Genomic DNA, 26,129 nt, shown 5'->3' on the forward strand with positions numbered 1-26,129 from the left:
GAAAATATGATGCCTAGATGAGGTGATAAGAATGTTAAAGACTGAGGAGTAAGGTTCACGTTCACTTACAGTTAGAGATTCCTTTTACTTTCAACTTACTTGTCTAATTATCCTAACATCTAAGAAATATTAGGTTAATTCATTCCGCCAGATAGGAAAAGTGGAATAATCCCACTGTGTGTGAGGATATGGTTCAGTTTTGTATTTGATCCAGAATTTGTGATCAAAAAGGTAATACTTCAATTTTTTCACTTACAGACATTTTTTTTTTTAAGATTTTATTTATTTATTTGAGAGAGAGCGAATACATGAGAGGGGGGAAGGGTCAGAGGGAGAAGCAGACTCCCTGCCGAGAAGGGAGCCTGATGCGGGACTCGATCCAGGGACTCCAGGATCATGACCTGAGCCGAAGGCAGTCGCTTAACCAACTGAGCCACCCAGGCGCCCTCACTTACAGACATTTTTAAAAACACAAAGGTAGAGAAAATAGCTTAATGAACGCCATGTACGCCCCACATGTCCAACATTTGCTTCCTCCGATTCTTTTTTCTTTTCCTTTCCTTGGTTGAAATACTTTGAAGCAAATCCCAGACTTTGTGACATTCACCCCTACGTTCTTAAGTATGCATCTCATTCTTTAAAAATGGAACATTTTATTATGTAACCATAACACCATTGCACACCCAAAACATTAACAATAATTCTTTTTTTTTTTTTAAAGATTTTATTTATTTATTTGAGTGAGAGAGAATGAGAGACAGAGAGCATGAGAGGGAGGAGGGTCAGAGGGAGAAGCAGACTCCCTGCCGAGAAGGGAGCCCGATGCGGGACTCGATCCCGGGACTCCAGGATCATGACCTGAGCCGAAGGCAGTCGCTTTACCAACTGAGCCACCCAGGCGCCCCAACAATAATTCTGATATCATCTAATATCCATCCAGTCAATGTGCAAATTTCATCAAATGTCTCAATGTCTTATTTATAGTTTTGTTCAAATCAGGATCCAAAGAAAACCTATATATTTCATTTTGATGTCTCTTAAATCTAGATTAATCTGCCATCCCACCTCTCCTCTTTCAATTTTTCTTGATACCATCTATGCAGAAATAGAGACATTTATCCTATAGAACGTTCCACTCTGATTTGTCAGTTTGCTCCTCAGACTGTCATTTAACTTCTTCCTCCATCCTTCACATTTCCAGTTATCAAACCTGAAGGCCTGGCTGCCGGTCCATTTTGGGGGCGGGGGCGGGGGAGAGGGCAGCAGGATAAGATCCCTTCCCAGGTGGTGTGTGCTTCCTACTGTACCCCCTCAGGGGGCAAGTACTGAGTAAAGCTGAGCTTGAGCAGTGGGTTCAGGTGGCCACAGCCTGACCCCTCCTTTGTAAGTTCCCCCCATCAACCCTCCAACTGACAATTTCATCCACAGATGGGTTTTGCCTGAACCATTTTGAGGGGTTGTGAAATGTTGATTTTTTAAATTCTATTATTTCTACCCATTACCTGAAATTCTTCAGTAAAAAGAGAGCTTTCCCTCTGGGTGCCTCGGTGGCTCAGATCGATAAGGGTCTGACTTCGGCTCAGGTCATGGTCCCAGGGTCCTGGGATCGAGTCCCTCATCGGGCTCACTGCTCCTTGGGAGCCTGCTTCTCCCTCTGCCTCTCTCTCTCTGTCTCTCATGAATAAATAAATAAAAAATCTTAAAAAAAAAAAAAGAGCTTTCCCTCATCAAAGCTGTTGGGTTACCCTGAAGCATTGTAGGGAAAGGCAGGATAAACGCTTAACTTCCCCCCTTTTACTTGCCAGTTCTCAGAGTAAACTGACTGATGTAATACTTTGTCTTGGCCGGTAAACCACACTATTACCAACCACACAGGGGACATATAGAGGAAGAATCTGTGGCCGGTAGGAGGAGGCAGGGGGACATCTGAGGGAAGAAAGGAGAGAGAAACCCAGGCCCCAGGCAGCATGGCTGGTGGGGTGAGGGGGTCTGTTTTTCTAATACAGATCACGAGATAGGTATGATGCGAGAAGATCGGAGAGGATGCGAGAAGATCGGAGAGGGTGGCGTCTGCAGCAATTGGGACATCTATCTAATAGCACTAAAAATTGCACCTCTGACAAGGTCTTGCCAACAGTGCTTTTAGAAATACTGGGGGAGGGGGCGCCTGGGTGGCTCAGTCGGATAAGAGTCCGACTCTTGATCTTAGCTCAGGTCTTGATCTCAGGGTCGTGAGTTCAAGCCCAGCATGGAGCCTACTTAAAAAAAATAAAAATAAAAAAATACTGGAGGAAAGAAAGGAAATGATACCATGAATGTCTGACCCATGAGCTACTGTCATTAAGTAGATGTGGCAGAAGGCTTGTGAAGAGTGACCTTGTTCCTTTTTAGCCAAGAACCATCAGCTGAGAGAGGATCCTCCCCCAGGAGGGTGTGGGGCAGAGCCCTGGACCCCATCCCTGGGCCCCATCCCAGAACTGCAAGTTCAGTATTCTAGAATCAATCTGGGACTTTGCATTTTAAATTTATTTATTTATTTATTTATTTATTTGAGAGAGAGAGAGATAAACCCTAGTGGAGTGAGGGACAGAGGGAGAGAGAATCTGGAGCAGACTCCCCTCTAAGTGAGGAGCCCATTTAGCCTAGACTTAGGAAGAATAGACTTCAAAACACTGTAGAAAAGATTTCAAGGGGAGCCTGGGTGGCATCTGCCTTCCGCTCAGGTCATGATCTCAGGGACCTGGGATCAAATCCCACATGGGGCTCCCTGCTCAGCGGGAAGCCTGCTTCTCCCTCTCTCTCTGCCCCTCCCCTCCTGCTCATTTTCTTTCTCTCAAATAAATAAATAAAATCTTAAAAAAAAAAAAAATCTCAAAAGAGAAACTGTTTCAGTAGGAAGAATTTATGTCCAAAAAACAAGTAACCCTAATAGCCGGCTGGGACCAAACCTGCTTATTTACCCCAGCACCTTGAATGCCCTCACAATAGCTGCCACATGGTGGGTGCCTCATACTGGAGGCAAGACAGATCAGGGTGGGTAAGGAGCTAGGCCAGTGGTTCTCAAAGTATGGTCCCAGATGGGCACAGGGGATCTCTTTTAATGTAAAGGGGGGATTGGAAGGAATGTCTGGAGGCTGTAAGAGGAAGGTGTAGTGCTTATCTGTACAAATGGGACAGAGCAAACATAGCCTGCAGCCTGGCCAGTGTCTCCTAGGCGAGCAGCCACATTCTAGCCTGGAGCTGGGCCCCTAACACAGGCCCCTCCCCTTCACCCACCCCCATCCCTCTCCCCAGCCCCTGGGCTCAGGACTGAACTCTGGGCTCTCTCTCCCTGTCCTCAGGCTGCCCTTAAACAGTGAGAAAAGATCATTAACAACTTAGGTTGAGCAGCAAATACCAGGGACCAGGCACCAGGTATACTTTTCACTAGTCAGTCCTCACAACCAGAAGTTGCTACCAGGAAGGAACAGGAGGAGGTCAATCAATTTTGCCCAAAGAAAGATTAGGAGAGGGGCACCTGGGTGGCTCAGTCAGTTAAGCATCCGCCTTCCGCTCAGGTCATGATCTTGGGGTCCTGGGATTGAGCGCCGTGTTGGGTTCCCTGCTCAACCGTGGGCCTGCTTCTCTCTCTCTCTCTCCCTCTGCTGCTCCCTCTGCTTGTGCACTCTCCCTGTCAAATAAATAAAATCTTTTTTTTTTTTAAAGATTTTATTTATTTGACAGATATATCGAGACATAGCGAGAGAGGGAACACAAGCAGGGGGAGTGGGAGAGGGAGAAACAGGCTTCCCACAGAGTAGGGAACCCGATGCGGGGCTCAATCCCAGGACCCTGGGATCATGACCTGAGCCGAAGGCAGACGCGTAACAACTGAGCCACCCAGGCACCCCAATAAATAAAATCTTTTAAAAAATTTAAAAAAAGAAAGATTAGGAGAGAAGATCTAAGGCAAAAGCCTGCACTTCTTTTTGACCACCAAAAAACCTGACTCAAATTACCACAATGAAAGAGTAGGTTTCCCTTTCCTAATACTCTGGATAGAATATTTTTAAGAACACATTTTTAGTGTAAGGCTTAGCTGGGAGAAAAGTAAGGGAAATCTTCAGAGTCCAGAGTGCTAACCATTACACCATGGGACCCGTCTTGAAATCTTCAAAAACCATAAATAATAGAAAGCAAGAATCCAGAAAATCAAGTGGGCCTGGAGGCTCTGCTTGCCCTGCGGACATCAGCCAATGCTCAGTGCTGAAATCAGGGTTTCAGTGGATCTCAGATTTGCAGTCAGGAGATAAAGCCAGGCACCTGAGGACTGAAAATTAAACAAGAAAGTTCTTCCTGTCCCCCCAACCCATCCCCAACAAAGCAGGACTGCACTTTGGGTGCATAATTTAAAAAAAATTTTTTTAAATATTTTATTTATGGGCACCTGGGTGGCTTAGTTGGTTAAGCAACTGCCTTCGGCTCAGGTCATGATCCCAGAATCCTGGGATTGAGTCCCACATTGGGCTCCCGGCTCAGGGGGAGCCTGCTTCTCCCTCTGACACTCTCCCCTCTCATGCTGTTTCTCGCTCGCTCGCTCTCTAATAAATAAATAAAATCTTTAAAAAAAATAAAATATTTTATTTTATTTATTTATTTGAGAGAGAGAGAAACCATGAGCAGGGGTAGGGACGGAGGGAGAGGGAGAAGCAGGCTCCCTGCTCAGCAGGGAGCCCCAATGCAGGACTTGATCCCAGGACCCTGGGATCATGACCTGAGCCGAAAGGAGATACTTAACCTGTTAAGAGAACACCAAAAAACTTAGGAATCAAGATAAATAAAGTTTGAATGCAATATTTCTAAAAATCAAATTGGCAAACTACAGCTCACAAGCGGGCTGCCTCTTTTTGTAAACAAAGTATCAAGAGGCCACATCTTCAATGGATCAACTGGCCTCTGACTTTGTTCTGGATCAAGGTCAGGGAAGTGTCTCTGGAAAACGCCTAACAGAAGTTCACACTCCTGTGGGATTGGGACCAGAAATCACATCCTCTGTTGCCTCCAAATCTGCAAGCCACAAGTTTAGCAGTACCAGATTTTAAGCTCAGCGGTAAGTACATGTTGTTTATTAGTCTTCTTTAAAGTGTATGTAATTAGGGGCGCCTGGCTGGTTCAGTGGTAGAGCATGTGATACCTGATCTTTGGGTCATGAATTCAAGCCCCACGTTGGGCCTAGAACTTACTTTTAAAAAGTAGTAATAATAAATTGTACATTATTATTATACACACTATATATGTATATGATATATACATAGTTGACTTCTTGCCTCAGTATCTTAAGCCCATCTAATTTTGCTATGTTGCTATCAATTAACCAATTTAAGGGACATGTATTGTTTGACAATTACCGATCTTGGTTCTGTTATTTTTAAATCCCTGGAGATGTGGAGATGGCCTTGCTATTGGAGGTGGGAGCAACATCCAGGAACTATCGTGGGTCCGCTGAGGATGTCAGGCCAAACACACGGGCATTTCCTTGGCCACAATTTTAAAAACAGAGATCAGAGGAAGATCAGTGTCTCAGAATGTTTGGGTCTCAGTAAGGCATTTGATAAGGTCAAAGGGTCCACAGGGAAATTTCCTGGATAAAAAGAAGAAAGGGAATTCATTTGCCACTGTTGGAGGAGACTTTTATACCAACTCCGCACACACACAATACTGTAAATAAAGGGAAAAAAGGAATCATTTATCCTGCCTTTGCAGTGGAAACAAGTAATTCAGGTTTGACAAAATACTCATCTCATCTCCTTTCGGCTCAGGTCATGATCTCAGGGTCCTGGGATGGAGTCCTGCATCAGGGCTCCCTGCTCAGCAGGGAGCCTGCTTCTCCCTCTCCCTCTGCCCCTCCCCCTGGCTCATGCTTTCTCTCTCTCTCAAATAAATAAATGTTGGTGAAATGACATACTTATTGCTTCTTTTACAGCAGAATATCATCTAATAAGTGGAGGAAGGATAATCAAATTAGAAAATCATTTTGCAAACCTGAATGAACTAACTTAGGTGAAGGAGTTCAGAGCGTGTCGCCCCAAAACATGGGGTGTTGGCATATTGATTATTTTGAGTTAAAGGCACTGGAAAAACAGCAGGTGCAAAGAAGGCCCTCTGTCCTTCCTTTTTCTTCCTGAAAGCAGGAAATAAAGCTCCCATGTGAAAGGTGCCCTCCTTGTAGCCGGAGGAAGGAAGACATTCTCATTATCAAGGACGAGAGGCTGAGACTGAGCGAATGCTACACAAACAGACTGTTAAAATAGTTCCGATTTCCTGTCACCTCCCCAGAGTTGAGTCACTTTGTCACAACTGCCTCTCTTTGTTCAACCCAACAGAAAAGCAAATAGTCACCGTGTCCTTGGATCTTCATTTCCATATAAAGGCTCCAGTGTCATGGGAAACTTATATTAAATAAATCTGTATGCCTTTTTTCTGTGTATTTCTCTTAATGTTCAGACCCAGCCAGGGACCCTGCGAGGGTCAGGGAACACTTCCCTCCTCTACGCGGACAAAGATCGTCAATGGATGCTAAAACCATTAGGTTAAAGGTTGATGGGGAACTGGATATTCATTCATATGGTGCCAAATCTTGTCAGTCACAAGCGGGGAAAGTACCTCGACAATGAAGAGATCTAGGGGTCACCACTTTAACTGGGTAATCAAGCTGAGATCAAGAATGGGACTTGTAGGGGGTGCCTGGCTGGCTCAATCAGTGGAGCATGCGACTCTTGATCTCAGGGTTGTGAGTTCAATCCCCACATTGGGCATGGAACCTACTTAAAAAAAAAAAAAAAAAAGAATGGGACAAGTAGATATGATGATACCCCTGATCTAAGGCCCTGTGAAGCACATAGCATGTGGTAAACTGAAAATGATCCCCTAAAAGATATCCACATCCTAATCCCTGGAACCTGTGAATGCTACCTTTCACAGGGGAAAAGAGAATCTGCAGGTGTGATTGAGTCAAGGATTTTGAGATGGGAGATTATCCTGGCTTATCTGGTGGACCCTGAATGCAATCATTTATACGGTTGTATCAGGAAGCAGAAGAAGACTCACACACAGAGTGAAGAGAAGGCGGCGATGTGCCACAGAGACAGCCTGGAGTGATGTAACCACAAGTCACAAGGAATGCCAACAGCTACCAAAAGCTGGAAGAGACAGGAATGGATTCTCGCCTAGGGTCTCTGGAGGAGAATAAGGCCCTGTGGACACCTTGATTTTGGCCCAGGGAAAGTGTTTTAAACGTCAGGCCTCCAGAACTGTGAGGAAATAAATACCTGTTGCTGTAACCCCGCAACTATGTAGTACTTTGTTACACAGGCCACAAGAAAGTAATACATAGTATCAGACATGAAGTATTCTTGCCCAGGCTATGTAACCAGAATCTACATAAGCCTTTAGGGGCAACTTCCAGTTTAAAGAAAATGCAGAGAAGATTGAGGAACAAGTTCAAAACACCAAAAGGACACAATTAGACAAAGCCAGTATGTGGAACATTCTATAAGATGACTGGCCTAGTCTCTTCAAAAGATCAATGTCCCAGAAAGGAGAAAAGAAGGGGGTCATTCTAGAATCAAAAGACTAACAAGATGTAACAAAAAATAATGTGCTTGATCCTTGATTGAATACTGGCTCTTTAAAAAATGATAACTGCCAGGATGCTTGGGTGGCCCAGTCAGTTAAGTGTCTGACTCTTGATCTCAGCTCAGGTCTTGATCTCAGAATTCAAACCCTGTGTTGGGCTCCACACTAGGTGTGGATCCTACTTAAAATTAAAAGAAAAGAAAAGAAAACAAAACAAAACAAAAACCTGCCATTTATTTAGAGATAAAATGTCATGGTGATTCACTTTGAAATGAGCCTGCCAAATGTGTATATAATTTAATATATATATGTATATATATTTTACTTTTCTTTATTTTTTTAAAGCAAGCTTTAGGCCCAACACGGGGCTTGAACTCAGTGACCCTGAGATCAAGAGTCACACGCTCTACTGACAGAGGCAGCAAGGCGCCCTAATTTAATATATATATTTGACATATTTTTATTTTTATTTTTTTTTAATTTTTTTCAAGATTGTATTTATTTGAGAGAGAGAGAGATAGCAAGAGCAGAGGGGAGAGGGAGAAGAAGGCTCCCCGCTGAGCCAGGAGACCCACGTGAGGCTTGCATCCCAGGACCCTGGAACCATGACCTGAGCCCCTCAGCCGAAAGCAGACACTTAACCGACTGAGCCACCCAGGTGCCCCATTGACATATTTTTAAATTCAGAAAAATGTTGACAATTGTTGGATTTAGATGTGGATATATGGGTGTTCTTTGTACTATTCTTTCTATTGTTTTTTTAGGGGGGAGGGGCTAGAGAGAGGGAGAGAATCCATAAACAGGTTCCACACCCAGTGCAGAGCCCAATTCGGGGCTCCATCTCACAACCCTGAATCATGAGCTGAGCCAAAACCAAGAGTCGGATGCTTAACTGACTGAGCCATCCAGACGCCCCTTCCTACTGTTTTTTGTTTGTTTGTTTGTTTCTTTTTTTGTTTTTAAATGGCTCTATTTGGGGCTGTGACTTTTTTTTTTTAAGATTTTATTTATTCATTTGAGACACAGAGATACAGAGAGAGAGAGAGAGCATGAGCAGGGAGAGAGGCAGAGGGAGAGGGAGAAGCAGGCTCCCCGCTGAACCAGGAGCCCGATGTGGGGCTCGATCCCAGGACCCTGGGATCATGACCCAAGCCGAAGGCAGACGCTTAACCATCTGAGCCACCCAGGCGCCCCCCCTTCCTACTGTTTTAAAAGCTTCAGGGGCACCAGGCTAGCTCAGTCAATAGAGCACGCAGCTCTTGATCTTGGCCCACATTGGGGGTAGACATTATTTTTTTTAAAGTTTCATAATAAAAAGTTTAAAAAACTAGTTTTTTATAACAGTTGCTTGGCCTCCTTTAGAAGACAACAACCCGTGTGGAGCACAGCCACTCTCCGTATGCCACTAGGAAATGGGAAGCGCCCTGATCCAGGTGATACCTGCTGTGGCAGGCTCTTGAGAGACAGCTCTCACCCCGCCCCCGCCCCCACCTCCACCTTGGTTTATTACCTAATGTCAGCAGATAACTGGGGATTATTGGTGACATCTCTATCTTTGTTACATTCTTTAGAATTCAGTGGTTTACTGCCAGGCAACAGTCAGCCTAGAATTGACCCACTAGCACCTGAGGTTCACCTGACTGCCTGCAATTACATTTAACATTTGAAGAGTCAGCAGATACTTTAACCCTTAGGGATAGCCTGTTTCCTTACTCTTTGAGAAATAACACAACAGGGGCGCCTGAGTGCCTCAGTCGTTAAGCGTCTGCCTTCCGGCTCAGGTCATGATCCCAGGGTTCTGGGATCTAGCACCGCATCGGGCTCCCTGCTCTGCGGGTAGCCTGCTTCTCCCCTCCGCCTGCCGTTTCCCCTGCTAGTGCACTCTCTCTCTCTCACATACACGCACACACACACACTAAATAAATACAATATTTAAAAAAAGAGAAATACAACAATCAAAAGATAATCATGGGAAAGGAGGATGTTAATGGATGGGAAAGTACTACAATAAACAAATTAACAGATGGCCCTGAGCTGCTCCAAGCCAGATGCGCCCGTGTGCCCCTGGGCAGAGCTGTTCTGGCAGCGGCACTATAACAAACCAACCAGGTGAGGGCAGCTCTAAACGCACAATGCCAAAGGTTGGAGCATCTCCTACCATCCTTCATATTAACTTCCTTTTCAAATTATTCACTTGTTTTTTGTGTTTTTTTTTAAGATTTTATTTATTTGACAGAGAGAGATACAGCGAGAGAGGGAACACAAGCAGGGGGAGTGGGAGAGGGAGAAGCAGGCTTCCCGCCGAGCAGGGAGCCCGATGCGGGGCTCGATGCGGGGCTCGATGCGGGGCTCGATCCCAGGACCCTGGGATCATGACCTGAGCCGAAGGCAGACGCGTAACGACTGAGCCACCCAGGCACCCCTATTCACTTGTTTTAAAAAAAAGTTATTCACTTGTTTTCTCTGCTCCACATTATGGATTTCTTCTTCGACTCACTAGTTTTCTATTCAGTTGTTCTGTTATTTAACTTGTTTATTGTGCTTATGTACTCGCTTATTTCAATTTGAGTTTTTCTTCTTGCTTTTTTTAATTAAAAAAATTTTTAAAAGATTTAATTTGGGGTGGGGGCGCCTGAGTGGCTCAGTTGGTTAAGCATCTGATTCTTGGTTTCTGCTCAGGTCATGATCTCATGGGTCATGAGATCGATCCCCATGTGGGGCTCCATGCTCAGCAGAGTCTGCTTGAAGATTCCCTCCCTCTCCCCCTCCCGCAAATTGTGCTCTTTCTCTAAAACAATCTTTTAAAAAATATATTTAACTAAAAAAATTTTTTGAGAGTGAGAACAAGTGAGCAAATGAGCAGGGTGGGTGAGGGGCTGAAGGCAAGGGAAATAGAGACTCTCAAGCAGGCTCCACAGAGCCCGAGGCAGGGCTCAATCTCACAACCCTGAGATCATGACCCAAGCCGAATTAAAGACTTTTTTTAAAGATTTTATTTATTGGGTGCCTGGGTGGCTCAGTCGTTAAGCGTCTGCCTTCGGCTCAGGTCATGATCCCAGGGTCCTGGGATCGAGTCCCACATCGGGCTCCCTGCTCAGCAGGAAGCCTGCTTCTCCCTCTCCCACTCCCCCTGCTTGTGTTCCTGCTCTCGCTCTCTCTCTCTCTGTCAAATAAATAAAATCTTTAAAAAAATTATTTATTTATTTGACAGTGAGAGAGACAGAGAGAGAGGGAACACACTCCCCCAGGGAGAGTGGGAGAGGGAAAAGCAGGCTTCCCGCTGAGCAGGGGGCCTGGTATGGGGCTCCATCCCAGGACCGTGGGATCATGACCTGAGCCGAAAGCAGATGCTTAACGACTGAGCCACCCAGGCGCCCCCGAATTAAAGATTTTTAAGTAGGGGCGCCTGGATGGCTCAGATGGTTAAGCGACTGCCTTCGGCTCGGGTCATGATCCTGGAGTCCCGGGATCGAGTCCCACATCGGGCTCCCTGCTCAGCGGGGAGTCTGCTTCTCCCTCTGACCCTCCTCCCTCTCATGCTCTGTCTCTCATTCTCTCTCTCTCAAATAAATAAATAAAATCTTTAAAAATAAATAAATAAATAAAGATTTTTAAGTAATCTCTACACTCAGCTTGGGGCTTGAACTTACAACTCCATAATCAAGAGTTGCATGCTCTACTGACTGAGCCAGCCAGGCGCCCCTCATTTGCTTCCTTTTCAAATCTACCTGCTCTTTCTTTGTAATACCCTGTTTGTGTGCAATAAATTTTTTCTTTATCTCTTTGAACATCTTCAGCCTTCATACATGCTGTTATCGGAGTTTCTTAGCTATAAAGTCACCTGCTGCTGCATCTGCTGACTTGCTCCTGTTGGGGCGGATGCCCAGGGTTTTGGAATCTGGCTCATTTTGGATGTCTTCCAAGGGAGCTCTATGTCTGAGCTTCAGAGTCTGCAGGTGTCTCTGTGGGAGTGACTTAGCTTTTGCCTTTGCTCAGTCCTTCAGAATTCACAGGTCCAAACCATATTTTTAAGTTAAGAAATAGTTCAGACATAAAAAAATATGAAAAATTATACAGTGAGCTCCCATGGAGCCCCCATGTATACCACCTTGACTGCACCACTCTTTCTACTCACCCCCTGGTCACAGCCCAGTAATTACTAGCTTGAATTTAGCATTTAGCAATCCCATGCATTTCTTTTACTATATTATATTTAACTCTAAACAATAGTTGAGCTATATAGTATAAGTATATAAGTAAATATTATTAAACATTACATACTACATTTGGGCACCTGGGTGGCTCAGTTGGTTGAGCGACTGCCTTCGGCTCAGGTCATGATCTCAGAGTCCCAGGATCGAGTTCCGCGTCAGTCTCCCTGCTCAGCGGGGAGTCTGCTGTTCCCTCTGACCCTCCCCCCTCTCCTGCTCTAAGTAAAAATCTTAAAAAAAAATCTTTTAAAAAATACATTACATACTACATATGTATTCTTTTTTAACTTGCCTTTTTTTCCCTTCACATTGTTTGTGAGATTAATCCATGTGTATTTAGGGTGTATTCCAGAAGCGTAAACACTGCATTGAAGAGAATGTGCATCAGACTTCATAGGTATTGCCAAACTGTTTTCCAAATGGATTGTATAAAGTTACAGTTCCACAAACGATGTCCAAAACAGTTTTTATTTCTCCACTCTAGGATTTCCTCACCACCTAAATGACATCCACGGGCTCTGTTGACAAATTTCAGTCTACCCTACAGACCAAGGCATGTGGTTGTGACCCCAGCCGGCAAGCAAAACCTTTACTCCCTGAACACTGACAGGAGAGTGCGCACCAGCTCCTGGCTTCATGCTATGTGGCTGAGGCAGAGTGGAGAGTAGGAGAGTTCAAAGGCAACAGAGCTAGACCTGGGAGGACCTTGTGAAGACTTTGGCTTTCACTCTCAGTGAAATGGGAACCATTGCAGGATACTGAGCAGCGGAGAGACAAGTCCCAAGTCATGGCGTGGAGGGAAACTTCTGGCTGCTGTGTGGATATAAGACCGTAACAGGGTAAGGGTGGAAGCCAGGAGACCAGTTAGGAGGCTTTGTTGCAGTCATGTAGGTGAGCTGATGAGAGCGCCTACCAGAGTGGAGGTGTGAGATGCAATCCGATTTTGGTGTTATTTTTAAGGTAACACCAGCATGATTTGCTGACAAATTGGATATGTAAGGACAGGAGACTATTCAAACTGACATGCATGTATAAGGATTCATGTACACAAAAGTCCTTGGTGGTGGGGCGTTTGGCTGGCTCAATCAGTAGAGCATGTGAGTCTTGATCTCAGGGTCGTGAGCTGAAGACCCATGCTGGGTGTAGAGCTTAGTTATAAAGAATAAAAAAAATAAAAAAAAGTCAGGGAACAACAACGCTCAGTTGTTAAGCGTAAGCCTTCAGCTCAGGTCATGATCCCAGGGTCCTGGGATCAAGCCCCTTGTTGGGCTCCCTGCTCTGCGGGAAGCCTGCTTCTCCCTCTCCCACTCCCCCTGCTTGTGTTCCCTCTCTCGCTGTGTCTCTCTCTGTCAAATAAATAAATAAAATCTTTAATAAATAAATAAAGTCTTTGGTGGTATTGTTTGTAATGGGGAGAAAAAGAAGTAACACACATATTCTCCAACAGGGAAATGGATAAATTGTGATACATTCGTAAAATATAATACCATAGAGCAGTGATGTGTTACATGCAGTGGTGGTATGACTAACATGCCAGAATGGATTAATCTCACAAACCTAACGTGAAGAGAAAAGGCAAGTCACAGAATACATATATAGTATGCAATGCTTAAGAACATTTACAGCTAAACAATAGATCATTTAGAGTTACAGAGAACATAAAGAAGTAAACTCCAAGGGTTCTGAGCAACCAGCAAGGTAGAGGTGTCCCGTTACCAGACTGGCCAGTGGCTGAGGATTCCAGGGATGAGAGGTCTGGAGAGACAGGCAGAGGCCAGGCCCTGGGAGGCTCACAGTCTTGCGGTGGCTGAGAGAGACCAGCCTCTGCCCAAAGTATACAAAGCTGTGAGATCTGGCCAATGGGTTAGGAGGGAGGGCTGTTTACTTCTGAAGTTACTCTACTTGTAGAGCATGGGGAGGTGAAGAAGGTTTTAGGATAGAGGTCTTAACAAATCACCATCACTCCTGAGGGGAGTGATGTGGGGCTCAAGGATGCAGAAGGCTGGAATGTATTTCCATGCCTGAAATAAAGTTCATGTGACCCTTACCATGGCTGTAGCTCAATCTTACACCCCAAACCTGGGGCTGGCTCAGGAAGGAGAGTCCCAACATCCAGGGGAGGACTTGGACCATACAAACAAGGGCAAGAGGGGCGCCTGGGTGGCTCAGTTGGTTAAGCGACTGCCTTCGGCTCAGGTCGTGATCCTGGAGTCCCGGGATCGAGTCCCACATCGGGCTCCCTGCTCAGCGGGGGGTCTGCTTCTCCCTCTGACCCTCTTCCCTCTCGTGCTCTCTGTCTCTCATTCTCTCTCACTCAAATAAATAAATAAAATCTTTAAAAAAAAAAAAAAACAAATAAGGGCAAGAGAATGCAGAAGAGACCTTAGGGACAAGAAAGGAAGCTGACCATTTACTAGTGGGACGAAGGATGAGTGTACGTTATGTACACTCATTAAGGGCTATGTACGTTAATGATCAAGCTATTTGAAATAATATAACTGTAGCTAATACCTAAATAGGGTTTAATATGTGCGAGGCACTGTTTAAGTTCATTTGCACACAGGGGCGCCTGGGTGGCTCAGTCGTTAAGCGTCTGCCTTCAGCTCGGGTCATGATCCCAGGGTCCTGGAATCAAGCCCTGTGCTGGGCTCCCTGCTCAGCGGGAAGCCTGCTTCTCCCTCTCCCACTCCCCCTGCTTGTGTTCCTTCTCGCTGTCTCTCTCTCTCTGCCAAATAAATAAGATTTAAAAAAATAAAAATAAAAAGTTCATTTGCACATATTTAAACCTAACTCTTTGTTAGGGTAGGTACTCTCACCTGACAAATGAGGAAACTGATAGAATGGATAAGTAACCTAGCCAAAGTCAATCAGTCTTGCTCCAGAATCTTGACCACTCCCCTATACTTCCTATGTGATACTGTTAACCTAGAAAAATGCAGTTACAAATAGAAGTCCTCATATATAGTACCTGGAGACACCCATTAACAAACGAAGTTTTTGAAGTTTTTTCCAAAATAAAAATGGGCAGAAATGTATATGGAAGGGTGAAATCTAAATTACAGGAAAACATAAACAACAAAAAAAATCAAGTTGCAGGGGCGCCTGGGTGGCTCAGTTGGTTAAGCATCGCCTTAAGCTCAGGTCATGATCTTACGATCCTGGGATCAAGCCCTGCATCAGGATCCCTGCTCAGCGGGAAGACTGCTTCTCCCTCTCCCTCTGCTTGTGTTCCCTCTCTTGCTGTGTCTCTGTCAAATAAATAAATAAAATCTTTAAAAAAAATTAAAAAGGGCGCCTGGGTGGCTCAGTTGGTTGGGCGGCTGCCTTCGGCTCAGATCATGATCCTGGAGTCCTGGGATCAAGTCCCACATTGGGCTCCCTGCTCAGCAGGGAGTCTGCTTCTCCCTCTGACCCTCTTCCCTCTCGTGCTTTATCTCTCAAATAAATAAATCTTTAAAAATAAAAAAAATCTTTTTAAAAAATCAAGTTGCAGTAGAACTACATGAACAATTATCCCATATTTATTAAGTTCAAAAAGATACAAAACAGTATATATTGTTTAGGGATATATTCAGAATAAAACTAAGGAAGGTCAGGGAATGGTAACAGCCACAATTCAGCTGGGTAGTTTCCTCTGAGTGGGAGGGATTAAAAGGGAAAGTGAATCAAAGGCAGGTTTGCTTCAGTTACTGGTAATGTTCTAAAGCTGGGTGATAGGTATAGCAGACAGAAAGGAATTTGAATCCAGACTACTTTCTGACCTTAAGCTAATTATCTCACATCCTGAGCTTTCCTTTTCTTGCCCCTGAAGTGAGGTAGATAGTATCAAAGTAGCAAGGTTGAGTTTTAAGGATTCCATGAAGTGAAGCACATGAAAAGCTTAGTGCAGATCTAAGAACCGCTGGCTGGGAAGATAAAACAGGATGATCCTTGAGAGCCACACACAATTACGTGCTTAGGACCTTATATCATAAACTAGTACATTCTTAGTGGTACTAATTCAGAAATCCATGGAGGAAATAGTCCAAGTCTCCTCCTACCCTCACCCCATCGTCTCAATCCCCTCCACAAAAGTAACCTTGACTGGTAACAGACTAGTTCAGTTCTTAGGAACAAGAGCCCAAGTGAGGGATTTTAAGAATCTTAATAAAGTATTACCTACTTTAATCCATGAAGTTTTAGAGAACAAGTCCCTTCTAAACAGGGCTAATCCTAAGGTTTGGGCCAAGGACTGAAGCCCAGGGAACCCTTTACTAGGGAATAGCAATGTGAGCAGCAAACTGGACTCAGTCTTCCAGCAAGTACCATCCAGAGCAATGTCAGGAAGAAAAAAATAAAACTAGCAAAGGTGATTAAGGAAAATACAGGTTGGGAAATATCTTTCCTAATTTAAGATTTATTTGAGAGAGAGCTAGCATGTGCACAGGGGAGGGGCAGAGGGAGAGAACCTGATTCCTTACTCCATCCCACAACCCTAAGGTCACGACCTGAGCTGAAATCAGATGTTCAAGCAACTACACCACCTAGACGCCACAATCTTTGCTAATTTCAAGTGGTGGTGGGGTGCCTGCATGGTTCAGTTGGTTAAGTGTCTGACTTTGGCTCAGGTCATGATCTTGGGGTCCTGGGATGGAGCCCTACTTAGGGCTCTCTGCTCAGCCAGGAATCTGTTTGTCTCTCACTCTGCCCCTCCCCCAGCTTGTGCTCTTTTCTCAATAAAATCTTTAAAAAAAAATTAAAGTGGTGGGGACCAAGCTGGAAATGCTCAGTAGGCAGGGGGCACCTGGGTGGCTCAGTCAGTTGGGCGTCTGCCTTCAGCTTAGGTCTCAGTCTCAGGGTCCTGGGATCACCGTGGGATCAAGCCCTGGCAGGCAGGCACCCTGCTCAGCAGAAGTCTGCTTCTCTTTCCCTCCTGCCCCCCCCCGGCTCATGCTGTCACTCTTTCAAAATCTTAAAAAAAAAGTTCAGTAGGCAAATATGGAAAAAACGTAATTTTTAAAAGATGACTGAGTAGGTAGGGGCAACTGGCTGACTCAGTTGATAGAGCACGGGACTCCTGATCTCAAGGTTTAAGTTCCAGCCCCACACTGGGGGGTAGAGATTACTTAATAAAGTGGCAAAGATTAAAAAAGACTAAAAAGTAATGAGTTAATAGCACCAAACTGGTGCCAAAATTGTTACCACTGGGAGTAGTGATGACAGGTATAGGAAAAAAAAGGCAATCTTTTGACATTGATGTCACCGAGCATAAACTGGTACAACCTTATGGAATATACTATGCATTGTTTTACATGCTTAAATCCTTTGAAATTCTACTTTTGGAAATGTATTCTACCACACTTCAGGTGGGTGCAAGTAACAGGGAGTCAGTACTGGTATACAGCATAACTAAAAACCTAAACACCCCCCTCCCAGGAACTGGATAATTTGGAAGTCTTACAGCAACAGAAATTTGTACATGTTGCTGGAAAACCACCCTTGAAATAGGGAAAGTATGAATATGCTTTCCCCCCCCCCAATTTTTACTGTAATGAAATACACATAAAAGTTACCAACTTAAAAAGAAGATTTATTTACTTGACAAAGCTAGAGAATAGAGAGCACAAGCAGGGGGAACCACGAGGGAGGGAGAAGCAGGCTCTCCACTGAGCAGGGAGCCTGACGCGGGGCTGGACCCCAGGACCCTGGGATCATGACCTAAGCACAAGTCAGCCGTTTAACTGAGCCACGCAGGCAACCCCATCCGAACCATTTTTAAGCACACACTTCAATGGTATCAAATAAATTCTGTAATACTGAGCAACCATCACCACCATTTATCTCCATAATTCTTTTCTTCTTGTAAAACTGAAATTCTGTATCCAAACTCCCTATTTACCCCTTTCCCCAGCCCCTAGCAACCACCATGGGTATATGCTTTTAAAATATAGACCACCTCTTTCCACTTATTCTTCAAAAGGCAAACTAAGCACCTGTGTTAGTATTTCAACACCCTAAAAACCTTTAATACTTGTTAACATCTAGTCCCTTAAAATCCTATGGCAGACCACCTAAAATCCTTAATTCTAGTGTCAACCCGGTTTTAGCTTTTTGTATACAGTTGCAAAGAGGTATAGCCGTCAGCTGTGATGTTCATTCACAGATGGTTACCTTTCACTTCCCTAAATCTTTTTGTACCATCTTGTTTTTATGGAAACCAAACTTTTATTTTGCTTTAAAATATTTTATTGGAATCTTTTGATAAAAACAGTATTTATGTTAAATAAGTCTAATTGGTCTAAAAATACTTAAGCATCTCAAAATTTCTGGGCAGTTTCTTTCCTCCAGTAAGTTGACAGCTGCTCACACAGGTTAATGCAGGAAAACTAGATGGAAGTTCCTGGGATCTGCCCAACACCAGATGGGAGATATCCTCTGCGTTAACAAAACCCTGAAATTTCATAAAAAGAACATGTATTAGAACCATGCAGGCAACTGGAATTAAAACATGAACCTGGGCGGGTAGGGAAGACATGAGTAAATCAGTGATTTTCAAAGATCCTCAGAAAAACGCTCATGGTCCAAAAAGGTGATCATTACCACCTGAGGGCTGCGAGAGAAAAGGGCACTCACCATAGTAGCCAGGGAGAAAGGACGCAGCTCTTCACTTCTCATCACAGCCTGTAGGTTCAAGTGGCAGGAGCCATTACCTAGGCATCACAGACATCTCTCCACAGCATTTCTCCCAGAGGGCGAATTCCAAACTTCAGCCCTTCAGCTATCAGATCGGTGCCTCATCTGAAAGGGCACCACCCTAGCTAGGCTTCCAGAATAATCATGCTAGAAAGATGAAAACAAGACAACCAATGAGAAGGACAAGCAAAGTTAAGCCCCCACCCCTCCCCACAATGGCCCTTTCTGAGACTCAAGTATCCAGTTCTCCAAATGAGTCAGAATTAATTTTTGACATCAAGACCAGCATCAGAGACTCTAGTCTGAGAAATCATCATTCCCAATTTAAGAGACCTGGATCGGGGGAGGCCATTCTGTGAAGGGATGTAATACACTGAAAGGCAACTGACCCAGTATAAGGATGTCGCAAATGAAGAGATGGAAGTGGAAGAGAGTAAAGTCGGGGGAAAAAAAATACCTCCACAGGGAAGCCCAGCACGTAGGGGTGTACAGAAGAAGTAGGTTTAACCAGGCTTGGACAAAAACATGGGGAGTTAGAAAGGATTTTTTAATAGTCACAAAAGAAATGTAAACCAAAGGGCGCCTGGGTGGCTCAGTTGGTTAAGCGACTGCCTTCGGCTCAGGTCATGATCCTGGAGTCCCAGGATCAAGTCCTGCATCGGGCTCCCTGCTCAGCAGGGCGTCTGCTTCTCCTTCTCCCGCTCCCCCCTCTCATGTGCTCTCTGCCTCTCTCATTCTGTCTCAAATAAATAAATAAAATCTTTAAAAAAAAAAAAAAAAAGAAATGTAAACCAAAAAGCAGTCCTTGGAAAAATCACCAGGTAATATACTTCCATTGCTTCGCGTGTTCCTTAGAAACAGACTCCATACTGGCCCCGTGAGAGAGAGAGCCTTAAGGACAAGATGGTGAGAAGTACTGAGAACCATCTCACACCTAATACTCACCTTTATCCAACAGTAACACACCTGCGGACTCTTAAGACACCTAACGGATAAATCAAACACAGGGATTCGTGGTTAGTAAAGGTTCTCGGCCATCAAGTTCTCCCCAGCCCAGAGATCAGGAAACCCCAGCCCGGGGGAGGCAGATGTTCAGCGCGCTGCGGTGATGGCGTCAGCGAGACACTCAGAGTCACCTGGGTTCATCATTACCCCCGTCTTCCCCCAGGACCACCGCCAGCCACTCCATCTCGCACAATCCACTCACCCTCAGGGCGCTGCGGACCAGCCTGCGAGGACCAGGGGCCTGGAAAGAAACAGGGAATCAGCAGATGCCGGGGTGACTCCAGCCGAGTTCCCCCTGCCCTGGGCTGGGTCAGTTCCAAACAGTGGCGTCATGGACGCGTCAGAAACTCTAGTCTGTAATGGTAATTCATCCTGCTCAGCCCGAGATTGCGGCCCCCTCACCCGGCAAGACCCCGAGATACCTACACGCAGGAAGCCGTGCAAAGACAGCGCAGGACGCTGGGGCCTCCCCCTAGCGTAGGGGAGGGAGCCGCAGGAGCCCCCACAGGCACTGCACCATTCCCACACCCTGAGGCAACCAGACCAGCGCACAAAGAGAGCTACAATGACAGGGCCCCGGCTATTTATAGCGGCGTGGGTTTGGGGGCCTGACGGGCATGGCTGTCTTCGTCGATGCCGGGCTCGGCCTACGGCCTCTTCCCCTTCGTTCGTCCAAACAAGAATAAACCAAGTGAAAGAGAGGCCAGGGGTGAATGTTTCAAACTCTTCCGGGCAAATATTCGGGCATATTTTGTTAATTTTGAAAAACAAAAGACAGATGACGGTTTCTCGACTGGCCGGGCAGGGCGCATGCGCAGCTGAGCTGTCTTCTTTAGTGGCCTCCCCAGGGCAGGCCAGTCGCCCTCTGGACATCTGTGGACCTCTCTCGTCCTCACCGGTGCCCGCTTGGGGTCCAGGTCCCTCCGGGAGGCTGTCACCCGCTTCGTCTAGCCAGCGAAATCTGAATTCGCAACCCATTCCAGCCTGCAGACCTGTCAGGCACATCAACTTTAATGCTGGTTTTTTTTTTTTGACAGCTTTAAGATATAAAGGACATACAATAAACAATTAAAAAAAAAAAACACCATTTGAGGGTGCCTGGGTGGCTCAGTCGGTAAAGGGTCTGCCTTCGGCTCAGGTCGTGATCCAAGGGTCCTGGGGTCGAGTCCCGCATCTGACTCCCTGCTCTGTGGGGAGCCTGCTTCTCCCTCTGCCTCCCTCTCTCGCTCTCAATCTGTGCCGCCTCATTAATAAATAAATAAAATCTTTATTAAAACATAAAACACACCATTTGAAAAAATACACCATTTGATAACTTTATTTATTTATTTTTTCCAAGTATTTTTATTTATTTTTGTGAGAGAGAGCGCGCAAGCGCGCGCGCAGGGAGCAGCGGGGGAGGGGCAGAGGGAGAAGCAGGCTCCCCAGTGAGCAGGGAGCCCAACGCGGGGCTCATCCCAGGTACTTAAAAAAAACATTCTAACCTCTTTTAAGCGTAAAGTTCAGTAGTGTTGACTGTATTCACATTGCTGTGCAACCGATCTGCAGAACTTTCTTATCTTACATTACTGAAACACAATACCATTAAAGTACTCCATTAAGCTAAACTACTCCCAGTAAACGACACCTTTTTTCCTGTTTCGTGTCCTATTTATGAGCAGTGCATGGCCTGGGAGTTGGCCAGAAACAGTGACCTATGTTCAGTACACTCTAAATAGCACCCTATATCTCAGGGGGGTTGGAAGCAAAACAAATTATGGTGGTGTGGCAACATCCAGGCCCTGCTCTCCCTTTGCTAGTTTTTGCTCCCCCAGAAATCTGGTCATTTGCTCTTGGCCACTTAATCCATCAACTCATAAATTATCCCAAATCCCACCTTCCTGGACCCTTCTATACCTCCTCATTTATAAATGCATTTAATGTTTGGTGATGTATGCTGGCATCTTCATCTTTTGTGAGAAAGCCACTTACGTGAAGGGATGAGTTGGGGGTTCCAGATCATAGGAAATCAGTCTTTTTTTTTTTTCCTTAGTAATCTCTACACCCAACATGGGGCTCGAACTCACGACCCCGAGATCAAGAGTCGCATGCTCTATTAACTGAACCAGCCAGGTGCCCCCAAAATGTTTTAAGTTACATAATTTAGGCACAGTGAACACAGATTAAAATTTGGAAGAAGGCCATTGTGGGTGTAGGAAATATATCCTTTTACTTCTGCAATCATCTTTCACCTGACCTCCCTTGTCCCACGATTTCAGGCCTCCAACAAAAAATCTCTCCCAGGGCGTCTGGGTGGCTCAGTCGTTAAGCGTCTGCCTTCAGCTTGGGTCATGATCCCAGGGTCCTGGGATCAAGCCCCGCATCTGGCTCCCTGCTCTGCGGGAAGCCTGCTTCTCCCTCTCCCACTCCCCCTGCTTGTGTTCCCTCTCTCGCTGTGTCTCTCTCTGTCAAATAAATAAAAATCTTAAAAAAAAAAAAAAATCTCTCCCAAAGTGTGCCTGGCTGGCTCAGTTGGTACAGCATGCAACTCTTGATCTTGGGGTACTGAGTCTGAGCCCCAAGTTGTATGTAGAGTTTAAGAACAAAAATAAATAAAAATAAAGAATAAAAACAAAAAATCTCTTCCAAGAATCCTATAGTATTCACTTGTTCATTTGATACATTTCTCAGCTCCCAGGGGCTGAATCCCATCCATAGTTGATGTTGCAAAGTAACTTTGCTTTAAGTTCCAAGATGTGTGTATATGCAGGGAGCCTATGAATTCTCATATTCTTTTTAAAATTTTTTTTTAACATTTAGAGGGTTCCCCCCCCCAAAACATTTGGTGGTGCTTTTTGTTTGTTTTTAACTCTCTACACCCAACATGGGGCTCAAACTCAGGACCCTGAGATCAAGAGTTGCATACTCTTCAGGTGCCCCTGAATTCTCATATTCTGATGTTGCTCCCTAAAGAACCACTTCCCAGCCTCAGGGATTCTCTTTTTTGACCCATTAAGCTGTCCGGGGAGATTTCCCTAACCTCTATCACTGCTGCTGCATTAATCAACACTCCTAAGGTCTTTCAAGCCTTCAGGTTCCCATTCACAGCAGAAAGCCCCTTCCCACTAACTGCTGCTCCTCCAGGCACTGACAGCTTTCTCCCTCTCCCATGCCCCCTGTCCTCTAAAAATGTAATCAGGAGCAGCTTCTGATGCAATCAGTTTTCTCAATGCTGCCTGCACATTGGAAAGACTCAGGCAGCTTGAATTCTCTACAGTGCCTTAGCCCACTCCCAAAGATTCTGACTCCTAGTGGAGGCCTGGCAGTGGGTACTTTTTTAGCCTCCCCCAATGATTTTAATACACCACCAGGTTGGAGAAACATGTCTCCAATAGTGTGCAGCTATTTATTCCCTCTACTACCTGGCAGGGTGGGGGAGGGGGAAGGTAAGAAAGCCGGCAATTCGGTTGCTGCAGCAGTTAAAGTGCACTTACTGGGGTGCCTGGGTGGCTCAGTTGGTTAAGCAGCTGCCTTCGGCTCAGGTCATGATCCCAGGGTCCTGGGATCGAGCCCTGCATTGGGCTCCCTGCTCAGCAGAGGGCCTGCTTCTCCCTTTCCCTCTGCCTGCCACTCTGCCTACTTGTGCTATTTCTCTGTCAAATAAACAAATAAAAAATATCTTTTTTTTTTTAAAAGTGCACTTACTATAGCATATGGTAGGAGGCTGTAGTATTATATAGTTCACTTATTTTGTGAGTAAAACAGGCCTTTGAATTGATCCAGGAACCAAAAGACCTTACTATATTCCTTTTCCTTTACAAGCTTTCAAGGAGGGCTTCCTCTACTTTGTCATTCCTAAAATACTGGATTTTTCCTAGAGAGTGAAGATTTATTTAAACACAGAACTTGAACTTAGTTTTTATTTTGGAGTAGTTCTTTCCAGCCTCAGTTCTGGGGAGGCAGGAGGTTGGGATTCTCTCAGGCTAAGGAAAATGTTAAGGACCTTTAATCTAACTGCTAGGGCAGGAAGAACCCCCCTAGAAGGGTTTGTATGGAGGAAAGCCCATTTCCTTGATCTTCCCAGCTCTATGCTCTACTCCTTTCAGCTCCTCCTTCATAATTAAATTTGATGTTACTTTAAGTTCCTATGGTTTTGAGACTGTGCCTAAAAGGTAAAGGAGGTTACTGATCATTAGAACTGGGGTAAAACCAGGCACCTGGGTGGCTCAGTCGTGAAGCATCTGCCTTCGGCTCAGGTCATGATCCCAGGGTCCTGGGATCGAGTCCCACATCGGGCTCCCTGCTCGGCAGGAGGCCTGCTTCTCCCTCTCCCACTCCCCCTGCTTGTGTTCCTGCTCTCACTATCTCTCTGTCAAATAAATAAATAAAATCTTAAAAAAAAAAAAAAGAACTGGGGTAAAACCGTCACTCAGAACCAGACAGGAACCCAATGTCAACAGTGTTCAGGCAGTATGGAAAAAACCAGTATTTGTTGCTGATTCTGCCCTGGATGTAGTTGAAGTGACCACTTCTTGCCATTTGCAACGATGTGGATAGAACTGGAGAGTGCTATGCTGAGCGAAATAAGTCAATCAGAGAAAGACATGTATCATATGACCTCAATGATATGAGGAATTTTTTTTTTTAAGATTTTATTTATTTGACAGAGAGAGACACAGCGAGAGAGGGAACACAAGCAGGGGGAGTGGGAGAGGGAGAAGCAGGCTCCCCACTGAGCAGGGAGCCCGATGTGGGGCTCAATCCCAGGACCCTAGGATCATGACCTGAGCCGAAGGCAGACGCTTAACGACTGAGCCACCCAGGCGCCCCTGATATGTGGAATTCTTAATCTCAGGAAACAAACTGAGGGTTGCTGGAGTGGTGGGGGGTGGGAGGGATGGGTTGGCTGGGTGATAGACATTGGGGAGGGTATATGCTATGATGGGTGCTGTAAATTGTGCAAGACTGTTGAATCACAGATCTGTACCTCTGAAACAAATAATATATTATATGTTAAAAAAAAAAAAGATAGCAGGAGAGGAAGAATGAAGGGGAGTAAATCGGAGGGGGAGATGAACCATGAGAGACGATGGACTCTGAGAAACAAAGTGAGGGTTCTAGAGTGGAGGGGGGTGGGAGGATGGGTTAGCCTGGTGACGGGTATTAAAGAGGGCACGTTCTGCATGGAGCACTGGGTGTTATACGCAAATAATGAGTCATGGAACACTACATCAAAAACTAATGATGTAATGTACGGTGATTAACATAATATAATAATAAAAAAAAAGATTACTGGGGTGAAGCAAAGAACCTGCTTCATTGTCATGCCTCCAAACCCTCAGACTCTCCCTCCTCCATGCCCCTGCTTGGATAACTGTAGCCAGGGTGACCATGGCTGAAGATGTTGCTTGCCTATGCCACATTTCTCCTCAAAATGATATAGAGCTTTAAAAGTGAGGTCATTCAGACAAATTGCTTTAAAGTGAGACAACCAAAACTAAGGCTAAGTAATTTGCACTTGGTCACCCAGCTGGGATTTACAGAGCTACACTGTGACTCTGCATTTCCTTTTTTGCTGCTTTACACACCCCCAATATCATTCATAACTTAAAGACTAGAAGACCCAAAGCTCAGAAGGGACAAATTAATGGCTCTGCACACATTAAGAGCGCGAGAATAAGGAATCATGAACCTCTCTCAATGCTGCCTTTGAACCCACAATAACTTCTCCCCCAATTTTTTGCAGCTCCCCCCTTCCTACTTTTACCCTAAAAAAAAAAGGTGCACCCGGGGTACCTGGGTGGCTCAGTCGTTAAGCGCCTGCCTTCGGCTCAGGTCATGATCCCAGGGTCCTGGGATCAAGCCCCGCATCAGGCTCCCTGCTCTGCAGGAAGCCTGCTTCTCCCCCTCCCACTCCCCTTGCTTGTGTTTCCTCTCTCGCTGTGTCTCCCTCTGTCAAATAAATCAGTAAAATCTTTTTAAAAAAGAAGAAAAAAGGTGCATCAACAAAAATGGGCACCTGGAATTTTGTTTTCTAGCACAGATGTCATTTACAACCTACAATTAAGTCCCAACATAACAGCCAAAGTCATGGCTCCTCACAGTGCACGTCTCTTCAGAAGTACTGTCCCTTTCACCGGTCTATGGAATTCAGATATTCCAAGAGTCCATTGCCCCCCTCAAATAAAAACAGACTAATTTTTAACATTTTATTTTTCATCGTGAAGTATAGAAATTATAAAAAAACCAAACTAACCAACCAAAAACGACATTCCATTACTTCCGGGGTTTACATAGCAAAATTGGACAGAGGGTGGCAGTGTTTACTCATTTTACAGAGGCGGGGGGGGGGGGGGGAGACAGTACCAATTACTTTAAATGCAAAAATTCTAATGAACAAACTGGTATACCACAAAGAAATTTAAGACAAATACTATCAGGTTACAACCTAACTTTAGAATGAACTGAAATAGTAGAAAACTGAAGGTAGGAAAAAAACCCAGTGCAATAGCAAGGTTCTCAGGTCACTTCGACTTGAAAAGAAACATGGGGAAAAAAAAAAGAAAAGAAAAGAAACATGGAGCAACGAAGGTAAGGACCCTAATCCACCTCCTCAATGGTGGGGCCGGACCCAGAGCCCCCTTTGGG

General features: G+C 45.1%; 1 long non-coding RNA gene and 2 other non-coding genes across 3 annotated transcripts; all 3 read right to left on the reverse strand.

Annotated features, from left to right (window-relative positions):
• Window positions 1-17,705: 17,705 nt before the first annotated feature.
• Window positions 17,706-20,050, reverse strand: LOC110586756. The gene is made up of 5 exons (XR_002480725.1): window positions 19,929-20,050; window positions 19,705-19,743; window positions 19,443-19,482; window positions 18,438-18,644; window positions 17,706-18,255 (listed from the first exon to the last, which is right to left on the reverse strand). It is a non-coding gene; the product is annotated as an uncharacterized LOC110586756 (long non-coding RNA).
• Window positions 18,752-18,818, reverse strand: LOC123325631. Its single transcript, XR_006540562.1, has one exon. It is a non-coding gene; the product is annotated as a small nucleolar RNA SNORD52 (small nucleolar RNA).
• Window positions 19,588-19,650, reverse strand: LOC123325634. Its single transcript, XR_006540565.1, has one exon. It is a non-coding gene; the product is annotated as a small nucleolar RNA SNORD48 (small nucleolar RNA).
• Window positions 20,051-26,129: the final 6,079 nt, after the last annotated feature.

This window comes from Neomonachus schauinslandi, chromosome 8, assembly GCF_002201575.2.
Source record: "Neomonachus schauinslandi chromosome 8, ASM220157v2, whole genome shotgun sequence".
Taxonomy (NCBI): Eukaryota; Metazoa; Chordata; class Mammalia; order Carnivora; family Phocidae; genus Neomonachus; species Neomonachus schauinslandi.